This window comes from Zonotrichia leucophrys, unplaced genomic scaffold, assembly GCF_028769735.1.
Source record: "Zonotrichia leucophrys gambelii isolate GWCS_2022_RI unplaced genomic scaffold, RI_Zleu_2.0 Scaffold_682_27219, whole genome shotgun sequence".
NCBI classification, from domain to species: Eukaryota; Metazoa; Chordata; class Aves; order Passeriformes; family Passerellidae; genus Zonotrichia; species Zonotrichia leucophrys.
In genome coordinates this window covers 8,111-15,653 of record NW_026992887.1, presented here as the reverse complement: position 1 = coordinate 15,653, position 7,543 = coordinate 8,111, and the positions used below count along the sequence as shown (strand labels likewise).

Below are 7,543 nucleotides of genomic sequence, written 5' to 3'. Positions count from 1 at the left end.
TGCAACTGAAGCGGCAGCACGGGGACCTTTGCAGCCTGAGCTGCCCTTGTTCCTCTCTGCCCGTGCACAGAACACAGCTGGGAAGAGAACGGCAGCAGGGCCCCGCGTGTCCCGGGCTCAGGATTTGTGCCGCTTCAGCTCCACGGACACGTGGGTAAAGTGACAAAGCCAAACTGTTTATTAAGGGAAGGCGAAGCAAAGGGGTGAACTGGGAGGCAAAAAAGGGGATGGGCAGGGCCTGGGGACTGGAGAGAGGGAGGGAAGCAGGGAGGGAGGGAGCTGCCATCAGGGAGGGAGATGACAGGAGCTCCCGGAGCTTCCCACAGGCTCAGCTGTAACCAGCAAGAGCTGTGCCTGGAGTTCCAGTTGGTCCCCTGTGCTCTGCAGGTGGTCTCATCTGCATTGGGAACTCGGGGTTGCCGAAGGACTCGGGTTCTTCCGATCCTGCAGACGAAGTTCGGCAGCTCTTGCCTCGAACTTCCGCTGGATAAATTGGTTGATGAAGGAGGGGCACTCGAATTCCCTCAGGGCTTCAAGGACTGGAGAAAAGAAGCACAGAGAGCCACGGGTAGATGCCGGATTGCGCGAATCCAGGGAAACACTCCTGCCAGGGCCATCGCAGCCGGCTCCTTCTATGGCCAGAAGGGAGGCGGAGACAAGGGCTTGGGCCGGGAGGTGCTGGCCTCGGCTCCCCGACGTGTGCCTGAAAGCTCTCCGGGCTCTGCCCCCACCGCCCCTCGTCCGTTCGCACAGGGAGCAGAGCCCTCGGCAGCCCGGGCAGGGACTGCAGCTCCGCAGCCGGGATTTGCAGCTGCCCCCGGCGGCCCCTGCTGGCAGCCGCGCGGCTGCCCCCACTCACCCTGACTGAGGACCTGGAGCTCCTCCTTCTGCCCCATCGTGAGCACTCCGGCAACCCCTGGCAAGACAGAGCCCGTGGCGGCGCCAGGCGGCACGGATGCCCGACACGGGCGCTGGCAACCCTGCGGCCGCACGCCCTCCTGCCCCGCCAGGGCTCCTGCGGGGCCCCTGCCGCACGCTGCCGCCCGAGGGCACGGCTGCGGGAGGGCGGCGGCAGCGCCGAGGGCTGGCGGGGCTGCAGCGGCCCGGGCACGGCTCCCGCTGTAGCCGGGGCAGCAGCCGGGCCGGGGGCAGGGAGGGGCGCGGGGCTGCTGGCTCACCAATCAACCTGACGGCCGCCTGTCGCAGGCGCTTCTGTGGGCTCTGCAGGAAGGGCAGGGCCCAGCGCAGGTGCTCGGCCGTTCGGCTCTGGTCCTCCAGCAGCTGCAGGGAGCACCGACGGGGAAGGCTTGGCGTGGGCTCTGCCCCTCGGCCCGGCGCTCCCTGCGCCCAGCAGCGGCCGAGCCGGCCCGCACGGCCCAGGGCAGAGAGCGGCGTGTGGGGCACAGGCTGGCGGGCCCGGCTGTGGCGCCGGGCAGGGGCACAGCTGCCAGCCCCAGCACGGGGGGCAGGGGGCTTCTGCAGCCCGCGGCTGCGGCTCCCGGGCTGTCCTTACCAGGCGCTCGGCGAACTTCATGCGCTGCTCCTTGGTCAGCAGCTCCTCCAGGTCCCTCCTCCTCTGGAAGCGGGCCGCACAGAGCAGGGCTTGGAAAGAGGCCTGGAGAGAAGCAGAGAGCCGCAGGTGGCACCCGAGCCCAGGGCACAGGACCCGCATCCCTGTGCCAAGGCCAGGGAAGGCTGGAGCCTGCCAGCTGCCAGGCCAGGAGGCAGCCAGGGATGCAGCAGCGTCCCACAAAACCTGACCTTTGCCACACTCTGGTTCTCATCGTGCCAGCGCAAGAAGAGAGGGAGCAGGCTCCGACTAACAATTCTCGTGAGAGGCTCTTCCCCCTCTTCCACTACCAGCTCCATCACTTTGCAGAAGAGTTGAATGGAGAGCAGCTGCACGTGGCTGTTGTCCTGGAGGAAAGGAAAAGACCTCAGCACCAACTCCTCCAGGCCCATCAGGGCAGAGGCACAAAAGTGCACAAGGCACAACATTTCTGGGCAGCGTCCAGTGCCCGTGGCTGGGGGCACAGAGCCTTACATTCTCAAAGTGTGGCAGGAGTGGCTCAGCCAGCTTCAGGGCGGTGACGCTGGGTATCTTGAGGTCTTTCTCCTGGAGCATATGTGTGAGCACAGAGAGGATCATGCCGACCATCTCTGCGTCAGGATCCGCCAGCTGCTCCAGCAGGTGTTGATAGAGGCCGCGTATTCCTCCGCCCTGTGTGCAAGAGCAGGCCGTGCTGTGAAGCCGAGGACAGCCACAGCACCAACAGCTGCTTGGGGCACTCGGGCAGCTGAAGTGGGAGGCAGGAGAGCTGGGAGCAGCTGCCTCTGCTGCCAAAGGCCAGCCAAGGCCAAAGGTCTGCGTTGCCCAGCCTCGCGCTGTCAGCGTGGCTTCAGCCACCGCCCCTTCTCACCAGCGAGGGCTCCTTGCTGAGCACCACGAGGCCTCTGAGCTCCAGGCGCAGCCTGTCCCTGCACTCGCTCGGCAGGTGCCTGGACACGACCGACAGCGCACTGGGACCGTGCTTGGTCAAGTCCAGACACTCGAGGACCTGAAAGGCACAGGGCAGTGCCAGGGGAGCCGGCCGGCAGGAGCCCAGAAGCGCACAGGGCCGGGCCCAGGCAGCAGCAGCAGGCACGGGCAGCGTCCCAGGCAGCTGCAGCTGCGAGAGGGCAGAGAGCTGGCAGGCAGCTCAGCCAGGCAGCGCTGGCCATCAGGCTCACCTCCACAAAGAAGGCCAGGGCAGGCAGATCCCAGCAGAGCTGCTTCCCAATGAGCAGGTTGAGCAGGTGCAAGGCGATGTGGGAACACAAGCCGGTCGAGCTACGGCGCATCTCCCTGGCAGGGGGAAAAAGGCAGCAAAGCCCTGAGCCAGGGAGGCAAACCTCTGCCAGGACTGGCTCCCAGAGGTGTGATATTTCTCCAGCGGCCTGCAAGGGGGCGTGGGTGCTTTGGGAGGCAGCTGCTCCTGGGCACCCTCCTTTCCCAGCCTATTCCAGTCTACTTGGTCGCCCCTCGGTGAGAAGGCCCTCTCTTCCCACAAGCACGGGGACTGCGTGGGGCACTCTGGGCTCAGGGCACAAACGCTGGCAGCGCGGGGGGAAGGGGGTGTCACCTGGCCAGCAGACCGACTGCATAGTGCCGGGTGTCAGCACAGAGCAGGGTGTCCCAGACCCGCTTGCGCTCCAGAGCCACCAGGTGCTTCTGAAAGTCCAGGAGGCAGAGCAGAGCTTTCATGGCCTGTGCTGCAAACCTGTGTACAGAGCAAAGGGCAGGTCACACTGGGAGCACTGGCCCTGGCCACAAGGGCATGGGAAGGACAGGGCGACTGAGACCTGTTGGGCTTCGTGGGAAGGCGGTGTTCCTCCCGGCAAGCTCTCCAGAAGCGCTCAGCTTCTTCTGGCATCTGCTCTGTGGTGTCAAAAACTTGGAAGAGCAGAGCCACAAGCAGGCGGGCGGAATAAGGGACTAGTGCCTCGTGCCACTCGGGCATGTGGACAGTCTTCCACAGCACCACAGTTGCCTGCAAAGGAGAAAGCGCCCCGAGGCAGCAGTCAGTGCCCTGGTGTCCATGTTGCAGGGCTCGAGGGGAGATGCAGTGGGAACAGCCAGCCTGCTGCCCCTGAGCCTGCCCCTAGCTCAGCTTTTGGCCCAGTGCCTGAGGGAACAGGGAGCTGCAGGACAGGGAGAGGGCATGGAGAGCTGCTGGAGAGGTGACCTGGAGGGTGAGCAAAGGCCAGTTCCAGAAACTCACAGCCAGGGCAAAGATGGCCTCGTTATCCCCACTGTAGAAGAACATGCTGTACAGTGGCCTGTCCTCCATCACAGACAGGAGTGCTGGAAGCACCCTCTGCACTGCGGATCCCGAGGAGCCGATGGTTCTCCACATCAGTGCAGCAGCCCTGTGGGACCAGAGCTGCGCGTCAGGACCGTGCCCCGTGCGGCTGCGTGGGGCCGGGGAACAGAGCCCCGGTGCCCTGAGGGGCAGTGGGGGAGCATGGCAGCAGAGGGGCCCCAGGGTCCTGGAGCTGTCCGCCTGTCTGGCAGACTCCACTGGACAGGCTGGACAGTGGGAGGGGCCCTAGGGGCTGCTGAGCACCGAGCTCTCGAGGCAGTTGTGCTCTGTACCTGTCACAGGTTGGGGCACAGCGCAGGAGGCTCATCACCACATTAGCAGGGTGCTCTTGGGCCAGGCTCACAGTGGCCCATCGCAGCCCAGCATCCACAGTGAGACGGGACATAAGTGTCTGGTGAATGTCCCTCACCATGGCTGGCACCTAGAGGAGGCGTGGGGAATGTCTGGAGTGCTGTGCAAGGGAGCAACTTGCCCAGCTTCCCCCAAGAAGTGCTTGCCTTCCCACCCCACTCTGCTAGCCTCAATGGCTGGGGGGGCTCAGCAGACGTGGCTTGAGGGGCCACACGATCCTGGGAGGCCTTCAGCCCTGGCCCCAGGCTGCTTACCTGCTGCTGGGAAGAAAAGAAATCCTGAGTGGGAAAAGAAATCCTCCTGGGAGCAGGAACCGCGTTGCAAGTGGGCCTGGTGTTGGTCTTGGAGAGTGCCCACGTGCTTAGCGTCCTTGCGTCCTCACTCAGGGCCATGACAGCCTCTGGCCTGCTCTCAGCCATTGCGCTGACAGAGTCTGCTGCACGCTGAGGGGAGGCTGAGCTGACATCAGGCTCTGCCCGCAGCTCGGCCGTGGCCTGGGTTGCTGTGGCGCTGGTGTTTCTGCGCCGAAGACGCAGCAACCTCCGCAGTATCTGCAGCAGAAGGAAGGGCGGGAAGAGAGGGACGTTCCGTGGCCTGCTCCAAGCGCGGCGCCAGGCCGAGCAGTGCCAGCAGGCCCAGCCCAGGTGGGGATGGCCGCAGGTACCTGCGCTGCCCCGTGGAAGCATCCGCCAGTGGGGTCCTGCTCTGGTGTCCCATCCTTGCCCGCACCTGGCAAAGAGCGAGTGCAGCCAGAGCTGAGGGGCTGCGGGAGAGGCCAGAGAACACGGCCCCCCAGCCCTTCACTGCCCAGGCAGGGCCAGCCCCCGGGTGGCCAGGGGACACAGCATGGCCAGCATGGGGCAGCCCCAGCCCCTCTTCTGTCCTGTCTGCGGGCACATCCACAGGGGCAGGGACGTGATGGGGCCAGGCTGGCCGCAGGCACCAGTCCTGCGGCCTGGCTCTGCCACTCACCATCCTGCAGTGGCTGCAACTGCTCTGGCTCTGCAGGCTGCTGTGCTGGGGAGGCTGCAGGGCCTTTCTTTTTCTTCTCCCGAAGCACCTTGAGGAGGCTGCGCACTCTGCCTGCCATCCTGCTTGCTGACACCTTTGTGCCGATGCCTGGGCAAAGGGTCTGAATCAGCAAGCGCCCTGCAGGTGCCTGCGACAGAGAAGCCTCAGGAAGGCTACAGGACAGCACGTCATGCACTCTGATCTCAAGGGCTCCTGCCACAAGAACAGGAGACTCCTTGTGAGCAATGGAAGGCACTGAGTCCTATGGCCTGGCCACGAGGGCACTGGCCACAGGGACGGCAGGTACCTTGGGAAAGCTCCGAGTCAGGAAGTCCCGCAGTCTGGCGGCAAGGCCAGCCGCAGGACTAACGCTTTGGAAAAGCGTGGGCCAGCGACGAAAGAGCTGCCTGTGTGGGGCTCCTCACAGCACAGCTCTGGCGCGTCCTGTCCCGTCACGTGCACAGAGCACTGTGGCGTTGCCTCTTCACCACCAGCACCCATGTCACCACGTGTCACAAAGGGTCCTGTTCCATGCCGTTCCAAGGTCACCGTGCTGCGTCGTGTCAGCAAGGTCCCTTGGAAACGCTGCCAAGTGCTCTGGGGCCACCCCCACCCTGCCCAAAATGCCTCTGATTGGAAGGATTCCATTCCCCAAGTGTCTAAGACAGCCCGGGACACACCAAGCCCAGCCAAGTGCTCAGGGAAGGACTCTGCACGGTGCCCGGCCAGCACAGCCCAGCTCGCTGCTGGCTCTGGAGCTGAGCAGCTTCCAGCAAGCACGGGGCAAACGCATCTTGCCAAGAGTTAAAACACACCAGAGAGGGGAGGTGGCATCAATGTGTGCATCAAGGCCTTTGAATTCACAGCTCCCCAAGAGAGCTTTGTGGCACTCGGCTGGACAAACAGGATCCGGCTCAGACCTGTGCTCAAAGATGGGCAACAAACCCTGCCGCAGGTGCTTGGCTTGGTCTCTGGAGGCCCAGGCAGATGTCAAAGCTGCTCTTCACATGCTTGCCCTGCCCCTCTGCCAAGTGCAAGGGGCCTCAAGGACTGAAGGAAACACAGGGAGTCAAAGGGAGACAGCTGCACCTACCTCACTGGGGGCTCCTGGGGAAGCAGTTTCCTTGGGAATCAAGCGCCTCTCTTCCAAGGGCACTTCCACAAATGTGTACATTTCCTGGGGAACACCAACCCACCCTTAAGAAACCCTGGCAAGGCTGAATTGCTTGTGCTCCTTGCAGCGCAGGCACTCCAGCTGGAGCTCATCTTCCTTGCCCCGATCTCTTTCCACGCGTCGCTTCGGGCGCGCAGCCCCTGGCCCCTCCAAACACGAGCTGCCCGTGCCTCTGCACGTGCCTGAGCTCCCGCCTGCGCTCAGGGCAGCAAAACCAGGCTACAGGACAGCACGTCCTGCACTCTGATCTCAAGGGCTCCTGCCACAAGAACAGGAGACTTTTTGTGAGCAATGGAAGGCACTGAGTCCTTCTGCGGGAGCGGAGCCCTGCTCCCGCAGGAGGCTCTGGTGAGCCCCTTCCAGGACGCACCGCCGCGCACGCAGCACTTCTCCTGCCCGCCCAGAACGCTCCTGGGACAGCAGGACACTGTCGAAGGAAGGAGACCAGGACATCAATTGATCATCACAGGCCCAATTTTATTGATCAGTACGGCGGGTTAAATACGGTTCGTAATGAACTTCATGCATATTGCAAAAGTTGAGCTCAGGATTGGTTAGTTACATATCAGCAGCTACACCTACTTTTACATTCCTATGGTCCTACTTTTGATACTTTCTACATATTCTTAGGAGATATTCAGGACTAATCTCCCTTTCCTCATGTTGCAGCAAGGCCACTGATTGCTAATTGCTGACATCTTCTTTCAGCATGCTGACTGCTGATTTCCCTCTCTTAGCTTAACCAGCGGCATTATGTCAGCATGGCCTTTCTCAGCTAACCAACTATTAATAAAACTCTCCACAGGACACAAGCTGGCCGGCTCTGGGCTCAGCACACCCCAAACAGAGGGGCAGGAAGATGCAGTGGCTGTTCTGCAGCCCTGCCCAAGAGAGGTGGGAAGGGTCTCCTCCCTCTGGTCTCACTTGGTTGGGTTTCTGACTGGGCCTGAGGCAGGGGCTGCCTCAGTTATGGGGACCCTGAAATACAGAACGTCCAGAACCACAGCCAAAGTCATTTTACTGTCTGACAGTGCTCCCTACACTGGCATGGTCATGCCTCCAAGTCCTAGCCATTGCGCTGCTGCTGCTGCCTCTTTTCCTTTTAGGCACATGCAAAGCTCACTTTTGGGCTACGATGGTCTCT

The 7,543-nt window shown here is 62.7% G+C and overlaps 1 long non-coding RNA gene across 1 annotated transcript; it reads right to left on the bottom strand.

Moving 5' to 3' along the window:
- Positions 1 to 209: 209 nt before the first annotated feature.
- Positions 210 to 1,330, bottom strand: LOC135441918 (uncharacterized). The gene is made up of 3 exons (XR_010438581.1): positions 1,179 to 1,330; positions 860 to 916; positions 210 to 539 (listed from the first exon to the last, which is right to left on the bottom strand). It is a non-coding gene; the product is annotated as an uncharacterized LOC135441918 (long non-coding RNA).
- Between the last annotated feature and the right edge of the window lie 6,213 nt (positions 1,331 to 7,543).